Source organism: Schistocerca piceifrons, chromosome 1 (assembly GCF_021461385.2).
Source record: "Schistocerca piceifrons isolate TAMUIC-IGC-003096 chromosome 1, iqSchPice1.1, whole genome shotgun sequence".
Taxonomy (NCBI): domain Eukaryota; kingdom Metazoa; phylum Arthropoda; class Insecta; order Orthoptera; family Acrididae; genus Schistocerca; species Schistocerca piceifrons.
Genome location: NC_060138.1, coordinates 550,295,649 through 550,316,894, shown reverse-complemented (window position 1 = coordinate 550,316,894; position 21,246 = coordinate 550,295,649). Strand labels below are relative to the sequence as shown.

Sequence of the window (21,246 nt, the reverse complement as noted above, 5' to 3'; positions counted from 1 at the left end):
AGTGCAGTAAAAGGGCCATCCTGGCAGTGAGGCTTTTACCTTTCCCAGACCTTTTTCCTGTGTTTCACTCAAGAACCTGTAATGACTAGATAAGAGGTAAAGAAACTTGGTTTTCTCTGGCAGATTTCAACTTCTGTAAGTTGTTACCTCATTTGTCAAACAGAATCATGGTGGTGTCATTATATGACTTTGGGATAGTCTTTTGTTTTCTTAAAGTATGCTCATTTTGAGATCAACTATTTTTACACACTGTTTGGTTTTCTTGTCTGATTTCCTGGATGAATCATCATCTTGCACATCTGCCACCACTGCTAACTGATCACAGGTGACTGATGATTTTAAAACTGGTTTGTCTTACAGTTGCAGCTATGATGCACACATCACTTGCCCCTGTAAATTTACATGTGAGATCTTAACATCACAGCAAAACAATTACAGACAATTTGCATTTATAATGAGATATACTTTTCAACAACTTCATTTCACTGATTTATTTCTCCACCTGTTACGAGGTGGCACTCCAGTAGTTACAGGCAACTGGAGAACACGGCATTCTTATGTGAAACATCTTGTAAAAGTGTACTTTGAGGCACACGAAGCATACTGCAATGAATTATAGGTACGTAGTGTGATGTTGTTGTTGTTGGTCTTCAGTTCTGAGACTGGTTTGATGCAGCTCTCCATGCTACTCTATCCTGTGCAAGCTTTTTCATCTCCCAGTACCTACTGCAACCTACATCCTTCTGAATCTGCTTAGTGTATTCATCTCTTGGTCTCCCTCTACGATTTTTACCCTCCACGCTGCCCTCCAATACTAAATTGGTGATCCCTTGATGCCTCAGAACATGTCCTACCAACCGATCCCTTCTTCTGGTCAAGTTGTGCCACAAACTTCTCTTCTCCCCAATCCTATTCAATACTTCCTCATTAGTTATGTGATCTACCCACCTTACCTTCAGCATTCTTCTGTAGCACCACATTTCGAAAGCTTCTATTCTCTTCTTGTCCAAACTATTTATCGTCCATGTTTCACTTCCATACATGGCTACACTCCATACGAATACTTTCAGAAATGACTTCCTGACACTTAAATCTATACTGGATGTTAACAAATTTCTCTTCTTCAGAAACGCTTTCCTTGCCATTGCCAGCCTACATTTTATATCCTCTCTACTTCGACCATCATCAGTTATTTTGCTCCCCAAATAGCAAAACTCCTTTACTACTTTAAGTGCCTCATTTCCTAATCTAATTCCCTCAGCATCACCCGACTTAATTAGACTACATTCCATTATCCTTGTTTTGCTTTTGTTGATGTTCATCTTATATCCTCCTTTCAAGACACTGTCCATTCCATTCAACTGCTCTTCCAAGTCCTTTGCTGTCTCTGACAGAATTACAATGTCATCGGCGAACCTCAAAGTTTTTATTTCTTCTCCATGAATTTTAATACCTACTCCGAATTTTTCTTTTGTTTCCTTTACTGCTTGCTCAATATACAGATTGAATAACATCGGGGAGAGGCTACAACCCTGTCTTACTCCCTTCCCAACCACTGCTTCCCTTTCATGTCCCTCGACTCTTATAACTGCCATCTGGTTTCTGTACAAATTGTAAATAGCCTTTCGCTCCCTGTATTTTACTCCTGCCACCTTTAGAATTTGAAAGAGAGTATTCCAGTCAACATTGTCAAAAGCTTTCTCTAAGTCTACAAATGCTAGAAACGTAGGTTTGCCTTTCCTTAATCTTTCTTCTAAGATAAGTCGTAAGGTCAGTATTGCCTCACGTGTTCCAGTGTTTCTACGGAATCCAAACTGATCTTCCCCGAGGTTGGCTTCTACTAGTTTTTCCATTCGTCTGTAAAGAATTCGTGTTAGTATTTTGCAGCTGTGACTTATTAAGCTGATAGTTCGGTAATTTTCACATCTGTCAACACCTACTTTCTTTGGGATTGGAATTATTATATTCTTCTTGAAGTCTGAGGGTATTTCGCCTGTTTCATACATCTTGCTCACCAGATGGTAGAGTTTTGTCAGGACTGGCTCTCCCACGGCCGTCAGTAGTTCCAATGGAATATTGTCTACTCCGGGAGCCTTGTTTCGACTCAGGTCTTTCAGTGCTCTGTCAAACTCTTCACGCAGTATCATATCTCCCATTTCATCTTCATCTACATCCTCTTCCATTTCCATAATATTTTCCTCAAGTACATCGCCCTTGTATAGACCCTCTATATACTCCTTCCACCTTTCTGCTTTCCCTTCTTTGCTTAGAACTGGGTTTCCATCTGAGCTCTTGATATTCATACAAGTCGTTCTCTTATCTCCAAAGGTCTCTCTAATTTTCCTGTAGGCGGTATCTATCTTACCCCTAGTGAGATAGGCCTCTACATCCTTACATTTGTCCTCTAGCCATCCCTGCTTAGCCATTTTGCACTTCCTGTCGATCTCATTTTTGAGACGTTTGTATTCCTTTTTGCCTGTTTCACTTACTGCATTTTTATATTTTCTCCTTTCATCAATTAAATTCAATATTTCTTCTGTTACCCAAGGATTTCTACTAGCCCTCGTATTTTTACCTACTTGATCCTCTGCTGCCTTCACTACTTCATCCCTCAAAGCTACCCATTCTTCTTCTACTGTATTTATTTCCCCCATTCCTGTCAGTTGCTCCCTTATGCTCTCCCTGAATCTCTGTACAACCTCTGGTTCTTTTAGTTTATCCAGGTCCCATCTCCTTAAATTCCCACCTTTTTGCAGTTTCTTCAGTTTTAATCTACAAGTCATAACCAATAGATTGTGGTCAGAGTCCACATCTGCCCCTGGAAATGTCTTACAATTTAAAACCTGGTTCCTAAATCTCTGTCTTACCATTATATAATCTATCTGATACCTTTTAGTATCGCCAGGGTTCTTCCATGTATACAACCTTCTTTCATGATTCTTAAACCAAGTGTTAGTTATGATTATGTTGTGCTCTGTGCAAAATTCGACCAGGCGGCTTCCTCTTTCATTTCTGTCCCCCAATCCATATTCACCTACTATGTTTCCTTCTCTCCGTTTTCCTACACTCGAATTCCAGTCACCCATGACTATTAAATTTTCGTCTCCCTTCACAATCTGAATAATTTCTTTTATTTCATCATACATTTCTTCAATTTCTTCGTCATCTGCAGAGCTAGTTGGCATATAAACTTGTACTACTGTAGTAGGCGTGGGCTTCGTATCTATCTTGGCCACAATAATGCGTTCACTATGCTGTTTGTAGTAGCTTACCCGCATTCCTATTTTCCTATTCATTATTAAACCTACTCCTGCATTACCCCTATTTGATTTTGTGTTTATAATCCTGTAGTCACCTGACCAGAAGTCTTGTTCCTCCTGCCACCGAACTTCACTAATTCCCACTATGTCTAACTTCAACCTATCCATTTCCCTTTTTAAATTTTCTAACCTACCTGCCCGATTAAGGGATCTGACATTCCACGCTCCGATCCGTAGAACGCCAGTTTTCTTTCTCCTGATAACGACATCCTCTTGAGTAGTCCTCGCCCGGAGATCCAAATGGGGGACTATTTTACCTCCGGAATATTTTACCCAAGAGGACGCCATCATCATGTAATCATACAGTAAAGCTGCATGCCCTCGCGAAAAATTACGGCTGTAGTTTCCCCTTGCTTTCAGCCGTTCGCAGTACCAGCACAGCAAGGCCGTTTTGGTTATTGTTACAAGGCCAGATCAGTCAATCATCCAGACTGTTGCCCTTGCAACTACTGAAAAGGCTGCTGCCCCTCTTCAGGAACCACACGTTTGTCTGGCCTCTCAACAGATACCCCTCCGTTGTGGTTGCACCTACGGTACGGCTATCTGTATCGCTGAGGCACGCAAGCCTCCCCACCAACGGCAAGGTCCATGGTTCATGGGGGGGGACGTAGTGTGATAGGTAACACAAATTCCGTTGCCTTCTGAAGCTGCAGCTCAGCATTTAGTGTGTTCCTGTCATGATTTGATAGTCCCCAGTGCCATTCAAATTTTAGAAGCAATGTGGGGAAGCAGTTTCTATAAGAAGTGTCTCATTTCCAGTATTTTTTCCATGCAGATCAGTATTTATGCACACCAAATAATATTTTTAATATTAACACAGATCGATATTTTTTAAACAGGCTTACTTCACATTCCATAATAGCACATTCTGTCAAACAATTTGTGTTCCATTACTTCTGTTTTGTCATTTTAGACTACTTATTTTCTGATAGACTAATCACATGAACACATTTGCAGGATTGGCATTTGTAGTACCTAGTGGCCATACAGACCAATGGGGGAGGGGGTGGGGGTGGGGGTGGGGGGGGGGGGGGAATATTAGGTGCCATTTCATTCCAAATGAGAAAATGTATTTCAGCTCACGTACAACTGAGCAAGCCTGAGAGTACCTGTGCTACTCACAAATCACTGGTACGTTGTAGTGATTTCTGTGTAAATTCTCGAACCACTCAGCCTTCTACCATCTCGAACACTCGATATTCTGGACATGAGTGTGGGATGGTAGAATCCTACCTAGGGATGGTAGAATCCTACCTACTGCATGTCACATGTTAGTGTGTGCAGGTTTAAAATCAGTTGCGGGAAGAAAGTAGATGCGGCGGTCCATAAATGTGTTAGTGAGTGTGTAAGGAAGAACCCTGGAGTTTATATGCAGCTCTGTGCTTATTGTGTCATTGACTATTGTTATTAAAACAAGATCAGTTGAAAAAGTACTCTTGTAGACTCTTGACGCAATCTTGTTAGAGGCAAGAATACTTTGAAAGAGAGTGTAGGTAAGCACAATGAATTAATGCCAGTCATTCAGTCACAGATTACAGGTGTCTTATGACGGGTAGATAATGTAGAAAGAAATTTCAAAAAGAAAATAGCAAACTCTGACATTATAAATGTAATTAGTTTGGAGGAACAATTTGGAGAAATTAGAGATCGAAAGATTACCGAGAGAATAACATCCGAATATGTATCGCCTATTCCTTCTTCCAAACTCAATGATACCAGGAAGGGTGTAGATGACCTGTTGAGAGAAATTAAGCTTATCCAAGATAAAGTAGAAAAAAGGGTAATGTCACCTAATGTTGTATTAACTAGTGAAGCGGTGACTGATTCGCAATGGGGAGCTAATTCAGGGTTATCTAGACAATTCCGTAAATTTAAGCCGGACAGAGAGGTATATCTGACCCATTTTTTAAAAAGATTTAGCCAAGCTTTACCAAAAAATTTGGAAGATACCAAGAAAATCGAATTTGCTGTGGGGTACCTTCTACGGGAAGCCTCAGAATGAGGAACAGTAAATACTGAAAATTTTTCCTCTTGGGGAGACTTTCAAAAGAAATTTAAAAAGAAGTTAACATCAGATCTATGGGACCCAAAATATTGTAATATTACTTGGGGTACTATGAGGAAATATTTCGATTGGCTATTAACACAAGAGAGAAGAGAAAAAAAAAGTAGGAGGAAATACAATATAAAGGATGAAAAATTGTATATCCCCCACGGACGTTAACATTTGAGCTAATGGGCGGAGTAATGACTGTCGGATCCCGAGTTGTCTTTGGTGTTTCTTCCAAAATAGTTTTCTGCACCGAATTCTTTTAAAATCTTAAACTATTCTGTCATCTACTCCCGGGGACGTTAACATTCTAAGTTAACGGGCTGAGTAACGACCGTCGGATCCCAAATTGTTTTTGGTGTTTTTTTTCCAAATAGTTTCCTGCACTGAATTCCTTTAAGATATAGAACAAGTCTGCAATCTTATTGCTTAGAAAACCAGATATGACTGTAAAATAGAGAACAACTTAAGAGAATCACAGAAAAAAAAGTGATATCTAGACGAAATAAACTAAATAGAGTATTATATTTCTGGAAAATATAATAAGATGTGACTAGCTGAACAACTGTTATACCGTAGTGAGATTTTCTATTTTTTACAGAGTATTTTGAACCTTTTATGAGATGTGATATAGATGGGAGGGTTTTGTATAAAGTTTGAAAGGGGTAGGTATTGTAGCTAAAAGTATGATTTGCAAGAATTATCTATCATGATTAACACAAAACACACATCACACCTTTCAAACAACCCTCACAAACAAGTGTGCCTGATTTTTCATCATTTGCCATTTCCATAGGGTTGCTAGGATTTCCTTCTGGGACCTCAATAGGTGAAGGTAGGACAAGTCCATTCTGTAGGAGACGATTTAACACCAAACCACCTCCGGCGTCTCACTCAAGTACCTGAGGGGGTAGGGATCCTACGGAAGGGGGGTGGGAAGGGTTTCCTGTCTTTGGGGCTATCTTCTTTCTCTTCTTCGATCCTAGCATCCATATCTATTTTTTCTTTTATTACTTGTCATTTGAGGACCTGTCTATTTTTTCCCTCTTTTCATATTCACAAACTTCTATCGTTGAAGTCCTTCCTTATTTCCGTGTTTACTAGAAATCTAAATCTTATCTTTAGATAAGAAGGCCGAAAAGACAGACTACACGAATGCACATCCACATATACACAGATATACACTTCCACACAAACATTAAATTATGTAAGACAAAGCCTGTCACGATGTGAGAGCTGCCAGGTGAGGGGGAAAATGTGTGTACATATAGAAATATGCACCTATATATAGGAAGCTATGATGGTTCTACATCGAATGTACATAAGAAGAGGTGCACATAGACAAAGAACAATGAACTCATGGGCAAGGAGAGACAAAAACATATAAGTTTATGGAACAAAAATGCTACATAACGAACAACTATAAAGTAGTAATGAGTAATGGATAAATAAGAAAGAGGCAGGAGCAAAGAGAGAAAACAGTATGAAAGGAATTAATCATGTTGATCATTAAGAAATGACAGTGTAATAAGTACTCTGATGAACTGAAGGATAGTGGACGTAAATAGTATATGTAGACATAGTATCTATTGAAAATATAGAAGTCGATAAGTAGAGGAGGACTCTAGGGAGTAAATGATATATTAAAGAATAAATGAAAAGTTTAAATAGATTTCTATCTTTACTAGAAGATACTTAATTATGATATACATAGAAATGTATACTAGGGTAATGAACCATGAGGCCTACTCAGAAAGGATAAGGGGGCGTACCTAGCATTCACTAAGTACAAAGGGCAGGCATACCTAGATGGAGATAGAACGATCTGTGGGCTAAAAAATAGGGCTGTTTTGTAAGGGGCGTACCTACCAGAATGGAAAGAGGAAGTGCTCTCACAAGGTCAACCCACAAGCAAGGAATAAGTGCTGATCCTAGGAGAAGGGGACAGTATTGTGACAAAAGTTCAAAAATTTTATAGGGATTATTCTGGGAAGTGTGAATTCTATGAACGACCAGCATTATTATGTTTCGTGGAAGTAAATGAGTGTCAAAAGAACACTTTTATTTCATCCAGAGTTCTTCCACGCTACAAATAATGAAAATAGTACATGCTAGCATAAAGCCAGTACAAAAGATAAGAATAGAAAATAGATTACCCATATGTCACAAACACCTGAAGTTTACGATTGGAAAAAAAAGGGAATAAAGAAGAGAAAAAGAGTCCTCACAATTCCTAAATACTAATAAAGCTGACTAAAACCATGAGTAAATGCTCATGTCTCAATAACAAAGTAAAATAAAAAAAGAGTGGAGAAACAATAAGCGAAAGATTGTTCAAGAGAGGACAGAGAATTGTTATGGAAAGTAAAGATATGTATATAAACGTATGTAAGAAATGTATACTGTTAAGATAAGAAATGTTATTATGAGTGGTATTATTTGCATAATGATTATGTATAAAATATTGCGTGGTAGATCTGGAGTGGGCGGGATTGTCTCAAACACATGATATTCTGGATATGAGTGTGGGATGGTAGAATCATACCTACTGCGTGTCACATGTTTGTGTGTGCAGGTTTAAAATCAGCTGTGGGAAGAAAGTAGATGCGGCGGTCAGACAGTACTGACAAGTTCTCGTCGGGCAATCCATAAATGTTTTAGTGAGTGTGTAAGGAAGAACCATGGAGTTTATAAGCAGCTCTGTGCTTATTGTGTCATTGACTATTTTTATTAAAACAACATCAGTTGAAAAAGTGCTCTTGTAGACTCTTGACGCAACCTTGTTAGAGGCAAGACTCATTCTATGATTCATATTAAGAAAGGTCATTGAATCCAAGCCAACTTTCTTTTAACTGTAATTCAATTTGTTTGTAACATCTGACTGTACAAGAGACTTACAGGAAGTTACATATTTATGTGGAAAGTGAGGTTTTTATTGTGTATGGAGGTCAAATACATTGTCAGTTGATGCAAAGTAAAGTTTGTATGGCTATTTATTTCATAAGTAGAAAGAGTCTAAAACTTCCTGTACCTAGTGTTATTCGACGGAGAAGAAGTCAAGAGGGTTTCCAGCAGCTGGCTATTCACTAAAGAAGAGTGGCTGCAAATTCCAAGTAAGTCACCTTGTAAAGAAGTGGAAGGTGATTTGGGGGAATAAGCCAATATAACGCAGATCCACACTCATACTTTAAGTCATCAGAACGTTAGAACATCCCAGTAATAATGAAACAATCCAATTAAGTTTTACTGGCACATTTCACATGCAGCATGAAATATTTATATTATTTTGTGTAGAGAGAAAGGAACTGCTTTCCTAACGGGAAAGATTCATTTTTTATAATTATCTTTAAAGTTGGATTTAACACACCTTGCTGTATTTTCACATGTTGTGTGGCTGGGATAACGGGACCCAATAAAGATTACCTTTTCGAAGTTTTCATTTTCCGTGGCAGATTTTGATGTAGTTATAATAATGAGTTTATGGCATGTGCTGTTCTAATGAACAACAATTGGACTTTTTAGTTATGCTTTCTTCTATTCTACTGCTGATTAATATTTGCATTGTTGAGGTCTTCATTCAAGAGACTGGTTTGATGCAGCTCTTCATGCTACTCTATCCTGTGCAAGCCACTTCATGTCTGAAGTAACTATTCCAACATACCTCCTTTTGAATCTACTTACTGTATTCATCTCTTGGTCTCTCCCAATGATTCTTACCCCCACCACACTTCCCTCCAATTGGTGATGTCTTAGACTATGTTCAATCAATCAATCCCTTCTTCTAGTCAGTTTTTTGTGCAACAAATTTCTTTTCTTCTCAATTCTATTCAGTACCTCCTCATTGGTTATATGATATGTGTATCTAATCTTCAGCATTCTTCTGTACAAACGCATTTCAAAAGCTTCTATTCTCTTTTTGTCTAAACTTTGTATCATCCCCATTTCACTTTCACACATTGCTACACTCCATACTAATACTTCCAGAAAAGAACATCTATATTCGATGTTAACAGATTTCTCTCGTTCAGAAATGATTTCTTGTCGCTGCCAGTCTAAATTTTATATCCTCTCTGCTTTGGCCATCATCAGTCATTTTACGACTCAAATAGCAAAACTCACCTACTACTTAAAGTGTCTTATTTTCTAATCTAATTCCCTCAGCATCACCTGATTTAATGTGACTACATTCTATTTTCCTTGTTTCTCTTTTGTTGATGTTCATCCTATATCCTCCTTTCAAGACTGTCCATTCGATTGAACTATCCTTCCAAGTGCTTTGCTGTCTCTGACTCAAACAGACAATATTTCAAATTTTCTTGAAGTATATTTCAATAAAATGTACAAATTTTGTCATCAATTATTCAGACAGTGCAGCTCATACGAGAATACAAAACAAGTAAAAGAAGATTGAAAATGTTCATTTTAATTAAGATTCCTTTGGCCTGTTCAGGGATATTATATCTTAACATTATTACCGATTGTCAATAAAAATTTGTTTTTATCATCACTCCTTGTACCATAAGTCAATTAAAAATTATTATCTCATTTGTTCCGTACATACATTACATCACGTATGCCTCCGCTGTCTGCTGGAAGTGAAAACCTCAGTACTTGTCGATGACAGCAGACAGTAGTTGGATATCTCATTGAACACATGATATTACAAATTTCTGCATATACGATCACGAAGCCATAAAACACTGACACAGGTTTCAAGTTAGTTCTTACATTTGCAAGATACGATTTGATGTCCTTGAATACCACTGGATTAGGATCATGGTCCGGGAATAAAATTTAGATATAATTCCTTTATTACTTGACTAAAGGTAGGTATGGGAGCGTCAGGAATTTTTTTATACCTTTCTTCATTAGCGTCACGTGTTTGCCCATAGTGAAACCTAAAACTTAAAATCTAATGAAATACAAAATTTACAAAAACAATCAACAATTACAAAATACTTAAAACTACACAAAGGTTATTGATTCTGGTTTTTTTTCCCATACTGGAGGGTATTTCCTATATAAAAATGTCTTTTAATACTTCTTACAGTGTATTCTAGCATTTGTAGACTTGGAGAAAGCTTTTGGCAATGTTGACCGGAATAAGCTCTTTCAGATTCTAAAGGTGGCAGGGGTAAAAATACAGGGAGCGAAAGGCTATTTACAATTTTTACAGAAACCAGATGGCAGTCATAAGAGTTGAGGGACATGAAAGGGAAGCAGTGGTTGGGAAGGGAGTGAGACAGGGTTGTAGCCTGTCCCCAATGTTATTCAATCTGTATACTGAGCAAGCAGTAAAGGAGTAGGTATTAAAATCCATGGAGAAGAAATAAAAACTTTGAGGTTCGCCGATGACATTATAATTTTGTCAGAGACAGCAAAGGACTTGGAAGAACAGCTGAACGGAATGGACAGTGTTTTGAAGGGAGGATGTAAGATGAACATCAACAAAAGCAAAATGAGGATAATGGAATGTAGTCAAATTAAGTTGGGTGATGCTGAGGGAATTAGATTAGGAAATGAGACACTTAAAATAGTAAAGGAGTTTTGCTATTTTGGGAGCAAAGTAACTGATGATGGTCGAAGTAGAGAGGATATAAAATGTAGACTGGCAATGGCAAGGAAAGCATTTCTGAAGAAGAGAAATTTGTTAACATCGAGTATAAATTTAAATGTCAGGAGGTCGTTTCTGAAAGTATTTGTATGGAAGTGAGACATGGGCGATAAATAGTTTGGACAAGAAGAGAATAGAAGCCTTTGAAATGTGGTGCTACAGAAGAATGCTGAAGATTAGATGGGTAGATCACGTAACTAATGAGGAAGTATTGAATAAGATTGGGGAGAAGAGGAGTTTGTGGCACAACTTGACAAGAAGAAGGGATCGATTGGTAGGACATGTTCTGAGGCATCAAGGGATCACCAATTTTGTATTGGAGGGCAGCGTGGAGGGTAAAAATCGTAGAGGGAGACCAAGAAATGAATACACTAAACAGATTCAGAAGGATGTAGGCTGCAGTACGTATTGGGAGATGAAGAAGTTTGCACAAGATAGAGTAGCATGGAGAGCTGCATCAAACCAGTCTCAGGACTGAAGACCACAACAACAACAACAGTGTGACTTCATAAATTTTCATTAGTTCATGTCAATCAACACTGCACACTCGGTGTAACATTTTTCCACTGTCACTAACAACATTTTCCTATCAGGTTGCATTGTTTTGGACTGACCATAGGAACACACAGTATTGTTGGTACTTCAGTTTGCATGAATAAGTAGACAGCACAAGCACATTAGGCCACACACCTGTGTTTGCCTCAGGCCTTCAAGATGTATCTCCAGGATATTACAATGGTTCACCCATGGCCTTGTGGAGGGACACAGTATAAACAGCCACGATATTCGACCGCTAAGTTTGCCACATAACTGTAATTTACTCTGATGCAGTCCACCTTGCACCAGTTGCTGTTCCTTTGGCACACAGCACATGCTTAACTCACTCATACTTGAAATTCTACTTCAAAGCCTACACTTCACTGTACAAGTCACTTATCACTTTAATGGAAAAAGATTTACAGATATTCATCGTAGACTTATATCACTTTTTCCTTTCTGCAAATTTCACTTTATCTAAGTCATTTATCTCTCCCTCAATATTATGATAACAGTCACAAGTTCACCTTCCATATACAATTTTACACAACTCTTTACAAATAAAGGTACATTAAAGTTCAATTTATTATACTTTCATCACATAGTTCTCTTTGTTATCTATTCCATGCTTTTCATGTGATGTAGTAGTTCACAGTATACCGTATCAAGCAATTTTCTCAAGGGACAGTAAGCTAATTCATGGTTTCTCATTTTGTAGGCAAATGAACATATTGCATGTTATTAATACCACATTGGCTATGAGAAAATCTTAACCAAATATCTATAGTACACACACCTCCAGCAAGTTCAACAGCTTCTAATGAAGAGTTTACAACTATAAGGGTGGTTTGAAAAGTTCTCGGAATCACCAAGAGAGGTCAGCACTAACGCAATGAGTTGTTCACGTGATATTCATTGGACTGTTGCCTGTAGACACATGCCATATCAGTGCTCTTGGAAGAGAGCTGTGGTGGTGATGTGGCTCTGTTGTTGTTCCCATGTAGTGATTTGTGAAGATGGAAAAAAAAATCTAGATTTGAGCAATGATTAAGTTGCCAATTTCCAGAATGCACTGGGGGACTCTGCTCCTTCATATTCAACTGTTGCCAAGTGGACAAATGAATTTAAATTTGGTCAGGGGAGCTTAGATGATGATCCGCACAGTGGTCAGTCAAGATGTGTCACTAACTGAAAGTGCGTGAAATTGCTCATGCTTGCCAGATGTCATCTGAAAGGGTATATCACATTTTAATGGAAGGATTAGAAATGAAAAAATTATCTGCAAGATTGGTGCCACGACTCTTGATGCTGGATCAAAAACACATGAGAATGGACATATCTGAAAAATGTTTGGCCTGTTTTAAGAGAAATGATCAAGATTTTTTGTGACAGTTTGTGACCACAGATGAAACTTGGGTGCACTACTATATGCCAGAGACAAAACAACAGTCAAAGCAGTGGAAACATGCTGATTCTCTGCCACTAAAGCAAGCAAAGATAATTCCTCGGGTGTGAAAGTTCATGGCATCAGTGTGCTGGGATGTGAAGGGGATTCTGTTTGTAGATTCTCTCTCCACTGGACAAACAATACTATGCTAACCTCCTGGACAAATTGCAACAAAAGATACAAAAGTAAAGGCCAGGTTTAGTGAGGAAGAAAGTTATCTTCGGGCATCAAGACAATGTGCGTCCACACACGTGCCATCGCCATGGCAAAATTACATGAACTAAGGTATGAGTTGTTCACACACCCGCCTTATTCACCTGACATGGCTCCGTCAGACTTCCATCTCTTCCCAAAACTGAAAATTTTTATTGGTGGACGAAGATTCACTTCAAGCGAAGAATTGATAGCCAGAGTTGACAACTGTTTTGCAGGGCTGGAGGAAAGTCATTTTCGAGATGGGATCAAGGCACTGGAACATTGTTGGACCAAATGCATTAATCTACAAGGAGACTACATTGAAAAATAAAAAAAGTTTCAGTGATGTAGAACCTTTTTTTTATTCTGTTCCGAGAACTTTTCAAACCACTTACTTAGAAGATGTCTTTCAGCAGCAGAAATTGAGATAAGAGTCAAAATAATATATGTTCTACAAATAGAAAGAGGCGACCAAACTACAATCAAAACGTGTGTCACTGAAACAGACATTAAAATGGATAGTTTAGTGTAACGTAACATTTACCTTCTTAGTACTTGCAATATATACATGTCTACATTGATGACCCCAAATTGGTGACATGTATTCACACTACATTGTTTCAAAACATTATTTCAAATTTGCATAGGTGGTACTGTTTTCATGCATTGTAGTTTAGAATGCATTATTTCCCACTTGTTTGAAACATTTTTCTTATGTCTTACACAGTCCACAAGTACTAACATTAAAGTTATACTGATGAAGTTCACCCTAGTGAGTTCACATATTAACTCTTGTATTGGCAGGATAGCTTGCAGAAGTCACTGATTTTGTCACCAGTAAAAATTATCTTTTGAGAATATTGCTCATTGAATTATATCATGGGTGCATCATAATAGTGAAATGTAGTGTTATGTCTCAAATTTATTACTGATTCCTCCCAATGTTAATCTTTGCATTTGGCTATAGTGTTTTTAGTTATTGGGGTTGCTATTTATAGATATTAGGATACATATCTGTAAGTAGTATGGGTTTAATTAGTTCATAAAATAGTGCCGCTTGGATTTTTGTGTATAATAGTTCATATTTCCATTCTTAGTCCATTTTCTTAAAACTTAACTTAAAATTAATATTTACATTTGTATAAAGTGTACATGTTCACTTTGCATGCCCCACTACTTCCCTCAGTTTTAGTGTGACTATCAGTGTTTTCTGTTGGTGGCGGCAGCAGCAGCAGAGTAACATCACTATTGTCCACCAATTCAACTACACACACAGCATGTTCTCTATTGCACCAATTAATATCCCAATTACTGTGGAAACCTTGATCCTCTTCTCTGACCTCTGTGTTTTGTATCGGACCAGAATTCATTGCCCTATACTCATTATATGTCTCATTGTTTACTCACCTATTGTCTGGAGCACCTTGCCAGTTGTACCCCACCCTGTTGTCATAACTGGGTAGGTTCTGGTATCCGGTTTTATACCTACGATTCCCTTTATTTTGATAACCGTTATTTCTTCGAAAGCCAGAGTTTCTAGGTCTACTGTCCTGTGGTGACTTGTGATGGTGCCAGCCATGGATGTCGTCGTTGTTATTACTGGGTTGTATGTCCTCATTGCCCTGGAAATTTGACTGCATGCTCATGTTGTCTCCTTGATCTTGTCATCCTTCATACATTAAGTCAATGGAGCTCAACACAAATCAAGATTTGTTTCTGGTGTTGTGAGTAATTTTTAGCAGATGTTCAATGGCAACCTACCTTTCAAACTTTTAGCACATCTACATGACAGACAGGTTTGCTCCAGGATTTCATTTTATTTATATATTCCTCAAAATATTATTGTTATCACCCTTGTTTACTCTCAATTGGCTGCAGGTCAAACATTTGTCGTCATAATCTTTCCTGAACTCAGGCAGACCAAAATTTGTCTAGAAAGGCTTGTTCAAAATGATCATATGTTTGACAACTTTCTTCCACACACACTACATACTTTTTGTGAATTGGTCCAGCTATGTCACAGTACATTATGGAATGCTCTTATAAGAAATTACCGGGTGAACCTAGTTTTACTCTGTAGAAAACACCTGAAAATGGCAATACTTTAAGATGATTTCAACTACCAATACTGATGAAAGACAGGATCCTTTTCCCAGTGTGTGTGGTACTCATATGTTTGATAATGGGAGGTAATTCGCTTGGCTTGTTATTGGCATTGCCAGTTGACTGATTATATGTGCTAAAATCTCTTTCAGTGGCATCGTGAACCTGCAAAGGTGAAAATGTATTTTCTCTTTCTTCTGCTAAGTTCTCCTACATGCTCCCTGCATCAACAGCAGTCATTTCATTCGAACTAACTCTGCCAGTGACCAGTTCAGAATAAATTTGTTGTACGGTAGCTTTAATGTCTGCCTCTACTTCAGTAACAATTTTACTTTCCTTTTTGGAGATAAATTTTTCATCTTTGTCTACATAAGTTTGATACCACAGCATAAACTTTCTTATGAGTGTGGTGTCACTGTCTAAGGCCCCCACTTCCATGTGGTCATTCAACTTCTTTACATCAGTGCCAATATGTTTTTGGTCCATTTTCGTAAACCCATACTCTTCCAACAGATTATTCACTTCATCGGGGTGTTCACTGCAAACTGACTGTAGTTCTGAAACACCTGTCTGAGTTGCGGATATGGTCTTCGTTAACTTGGCACGGGTAATATGCAAATACTTTTCAGCCAGCTCTTTTAACCTATCAGTAGCTTTTTCTTGTTCTTTGAGTAGTTGTGAAAATTTCTGATCAAAATCTTTTGACACGTTTGTAAATTTTTCATCAAAATTGTTCAACATATTCGTAAATTTTTTATAAGTTCCTGATCGAAATTATTCACCATACTTATAACAAACTTTTCTAAAATTGTGTCATCTCATTCATGTCACTTGGCTCAGATGAAATAGTATTTCTTCACATTTGTGATGTCCTTCTGCCCATAAGCATGTTTTGTTCTCGCAATGTCGGACTGCAAAAAATTCTGGATTCTTTTATAACACCTCTCTCCAAACTGCTTTGACAAAAAATACTTCCTGGTGTTGACTGTGATGCTAATTCATCTATTGTTTGCATGGAAGTATCTCCTCACAAAATTTGGGTCATGACTACTATTTATGGTAAAATCATTTTGATGATGTTCAACACCAGCCATTTTTGTTTGCATATCTTTATTATTTGTTTCCTGACTGCTTGGAATACTTCCATTCTCTATTTTCTACCATTTCCATTTTACTGCTTATATGAACTATGTTCACTAGTATTAGTGTCGCTGTGAGCTGCACTTATCTTGGACCTAATAGAAATCTCTTGTACTTAAAACACGATGGCTACTTCTTTTATGGAAACCAGATGCCGATATTTCAGCTAGAGTATTCGGTCCGACACAAACTGCACCATTACAGAAAATTAAAATTTACTGAAAATTTCTACTACATCAACTGTACAGAAAGGACAGCATCTACTGCTGTAGAATCTAGCTATACTGTGTTTGCTTAACTAAAGGCAGATAATTATTGTGCCTTGTCTTACCTTACTCGTCAATTGTGTTTCCATTTGCACATATTCATTCTGGTTACATTTTATAAAAATAATCCTTACACATCTCATCATCCCTTTGTGTGTGTGTGTGTGTGTGTGTGTGTGTGTGTGTGTGTGTGTGTTGTGTGTGTGTGTGTTTCTTTCTCTGAATAATACAATTCATGACATGTATGCAGAACAGAAAACTACATTAATTACTGTCTGAACAATCAACTATTTTACATACATTTACACATATAAAATTTTCTTTTACAGGTACAGTCTCTGTGAGGTTGCCAGTGAAATATTTATATTATTATGTGTAGACAGAAAGAAATGGCTTTCCTCTCAGGAAAGATTAATATTATAAAGAAATAAAATATATTTTTACATTTGTCTTTAAAGTTGGTTTTAACACCCCTCGTTGTATTTTCACTGGTCTCACAGCTGGGATTATAACTGGCAGCCAATAAAGATTATCTTTTCAAAGTTTTCCTTTCCTCGGAAGATGGCAGGTTTTACCGTTCTTGTAATAATGAATTTATGCCAAGTGCAATCCTAATGTAAGGCAATCGGACTTTTTAGCTGTGCTTTCTTCTTTTCCGTTACTGATTATATTTGCATACTGGTTTTTAAATAATGTTTCAAACTTTCGTGAAGTTTATTTCAATAAAATTTACAAATTTTGTCATGAATTATTCAAACACGCACTACTTAAAGAGCAGCTCATGCAACACCACAAAACAGAAGAACAATAGTGTTCATTTTAATTAAGACTCCTTTGACCTCTTCAGTGATATTATATCTCAACACTCCTGTACATCTTTATACAACATAATTCCAGATTGTCAGTACAAATTTGTTTTCATAATCAGTCCTTGTACCATTTGTCATTTAAAAACTATCATCTCATTTTTCCAGTATGTATGTTACCTCCCAAGCATCACTACAAGTCCTATTGTTCACCTTGATCACAGCCAGACAAGCATAGGGCTTGCAAATCAAGTAATAACTGTTGCTGCCAGTCATGAAACTTGTGTTGTGAATGGCTCTTTAAGGTCACTCTAGCTGTGCTGTTGTTAAGTGAACAGCTCCTTGCTTTGAGCTTTTTCAGGCACCAGATAATCATAGTGTTTGCAATGAGCTTTGAAGATAATTTAAAGAGAGAGAACTCGGGGTCACAATTTTAAACAGGCATTTATTTCAGGTGTTTCTGAATACTGGAACCAGAGACCAGAGGCATATGTATCACATCAACCACTTCATCTTGAATAATGTTAGATATAATAATTTTGGAAATTATCATCACTGTTTCTGCTAACTAATAATTATTCTCTCTCTCTCTCTTCTCAGCGATCACAGGCCCTGTAGACCACGCTGTCCATCAATGATCTGCTTCCACTCCCTTCTATCTCTCGTAGTCTGTCTTCACATTAATTATTACACAGTAAAATATCAGGACAAAAATCGCCATGTGGCAGATATAGTACACGGAGTAGATGTTGATAAAAACTCAATCACTATTATGACAGAGTGAGTACCAACTGCTCTTCCGCAGTAACAATGGGCCAAATCTTATCTGTGTAGCTATTAATGGTTCAATAATAAATTAAATGAACTAGAAAGTTCATGGGGATATTTGTATTTGTCTGAAAAATTACTCTGGAATATTTCTGAGCTGTTGATACAACTGGTGAAAGTATTCACAGTGTACACTTGATGCATTCAAAGGGTACACACCATATCTCTTACTCTTTCTCCTGACCAGTAACTACATTTTTATTCAGAAACCTAAATCTCTCTTATCCCTGCTTTTGAGTGACCTGTCATCCTCAACCTATTCCCTTATTCTTGGCCTGAAGGAGAATCCTATGGCTCCAAAAGTTTGATCTCCTCGTACCATTATTTTGGTACTTTAATTGGCTTTGCTGGAAATTTTTTGTAAAAGTAACATTTCATTTTGGATATAGGCTGGGACACTCAGATGTTTAGGACGGGTGGTAGGGACAGAGCATCAAGTGACATTATACTTAGTGCACTATCCGAAAATTACCTCGAGCAATTAAACAGAGAGCTGACTCGTGGAGATAACATCTTGGACCTACTGATAACAAACAGACCCGAACTTTTCGACTCTGTAAGTGCAGAACAGGGAATCAGTGATCATAAGGCTGTTGCAGCATCCCTGAATATGGAGGTAAATAGGAATATAAAAAAGGGAGGAAGGTTTATCTGTTTAGCAAGAGTAATAGGAGGCAGATTTCAGACTACCTAACAGATCAAAATGAAAAATTCTGTTCCGACACTGACAATGTTGAGTGTTTATGGAAAAAGTTCAAGGCAATCGTAAAATGCGTTTTAGACAGGTACGTGCCGAGTAAAACTGAGGGATGGGAAAAACCCACTGTGGTTCAACAACAAAGTTAGGAAACTACTGCGAAAGCAAAGAGAGCTTCACTGCAAATTTAAACGCAGCCAAAACCTCTCAGACAAACAGAAGCTAAACGATGTCAAAGTTAGCATAAGTTGGGCTATGCGTCAAGTGTTCAGTGAATTCGAAAGTAAAATTCTATGTACTGACTCGACAGAAAATCCTAGGAAGTTCTGGTCTTATGTTAAATCAGTAAGTGGATCGAAACAGCAGATCCAGACACTCTGGAACAATAATGGCATCGAAACAGAGGATGACACGCACAAAGCAGAAATACTAAACACCTTTTTCCAAAGCTGTTTCACAGAGGAAGACCACACTGTAGTTCCTTCTCTAAATCCTCACACAAACGAAAAAATGGCTGACATCGAAATAAGTGTCCAAGAAATAGAAAAGCAACTGAAATCACTCAACAGAGGAAAGTCCACTGGACCTGACGGGATACCAATTCGATTGTACACAGAGTACGCGAAAGAACTTGCCCCCCTTCTAACAGCCATGTACCGCAAGTCTCTAGAGAAACGGAAGGTTCCAAATGATTGGAAAAGAGCACAGGTAGTTCCAGTTTTCAAGAAGGGTCGTCGAGCAGATGCACAAAACTATAGGCCTATATCTCTGACATCGATCTGTTGTAGAATTTTAGAACATGTTTTTTGCTCGCGTATCATGTGATTTCTGGAAACCCAGAATCTACTCTGTAGGAATCAACATGGATTCCGGAAACAGCGATCGTGTGAGACCCATTCGCTTTATTTGTTCATGAGATCCAGAAAATATTAGATACAGGCTCCCAGGTAGATGCGATTTTCCTTGACTTCCGGAATGCGTTCGATACAGTTCCGCACTGTTGCCTGATAAACAAAGTAAGAGCCTATGGAATATCAGACCAGCTGTGTGGCTGGATTGAAGAGTTTTTAGTAAACAGAACACAGCATGTTGTTCTCAATGTACAGACGTTACAGACGTTAAAGTAACCCCTGGCGTGCCGCAGGGGAGTGTTAAGGGACCATTGCTTTTCACAATATGTATAAATGACCTAGTAGATAGCGTCGGAAGTTCCATGCGGCTCTTCATGGATGATGCTGTAGTATACAGAGAAGTTGCAGCATTAGAAAATTGCAGCGAAATGCAGGAAGATCTGCAGCAGATAGGCACTTGGTGCAGGGAGTGGCAACTGACCCTTAACATAAACAAATGTAATGTATTGCGAATACATAGAAAGAAGGATCCTTTATTGTAAGATTATATGATAGCGGAACAAACACTGGTAGCAGTTACTTCTGTAAAATATCTGGGAGTATGTGTACGGAACGATTTGAAGTGGAATGATCATATAAAATTAATTGTTGGTAAGGCAGGTGCCAGGTTGAGATTCATTGGGAGAGTCCTTAGAAAATGTAGTCCATCAACAAAGGAGGTGGCTTACAAAACACTCGTTCGACCTATACTTGAGTATTGCTCATCATTGTGGGATCCGTACCAGGTCGGGTTGACAGAGGAGATATAGAAGATCCAAAGAAGAGCGGCGCGTTTCGTCACAGGGTTATCTGGTAAGCGTGATAGCGTTACGGAGATGTTTATCAAACTCAAGGGGCAGACTCTGCAAGAGAGGCGTTCTTCATCACGGTGTAGCTTGCTGTCCAGGTTACGAGAGGGTGCATTTCTGGATGAGGTATCGAATATATTGCTTCCCCCTACTTATACCTCCCAAGGAGATCACGAATGTAAAATTAGAGAGATTCGAGGACACACGGAGGCTTTCCGGCAGTCGTTCTTCCCACGAACCATACGCGACTGGAACAGGAAAGGGAGGTAATGACAGTGTCACGTAAAGTGCCCTCTGTCACACACCGTTGGGTGGCTTGCGGAGTATAAATGTAGATGTAGATGTAGATAAGATCAATTTTCATTCTATTTCCTAATGGTATTTTTTCTGTTCTTCGGTCTGGTCTTTGGCTCTTAACACACTATCTGCCAGTTCTGAAAATGCTGGTTGCAGCAGTTAAAGATTCATAGAGGCACCTGTTTGTGGTGAAACTTTTTGCCTGATTTTGTCATTTTTAAAAAGTTATTTCGGTATTTTTTCGCTA

General features: G+C 38.1%; 1 protein-coding gene across 2 annotated transcripts in view; it reads right to left on the bottom strand.

The window, feature by feature from the left end:
* LOC124709590 (tRNA (guanine(10)-N2)-methyltransferase homolog) overlaps positions 1-21,246 on the bottom strand; it is a 181,987-nt gene that overhangs the window by 27,199 nt on the left and 133,542 nt on the right. The gene's annotated exons all lie outside the window — the stretch shown is intronic.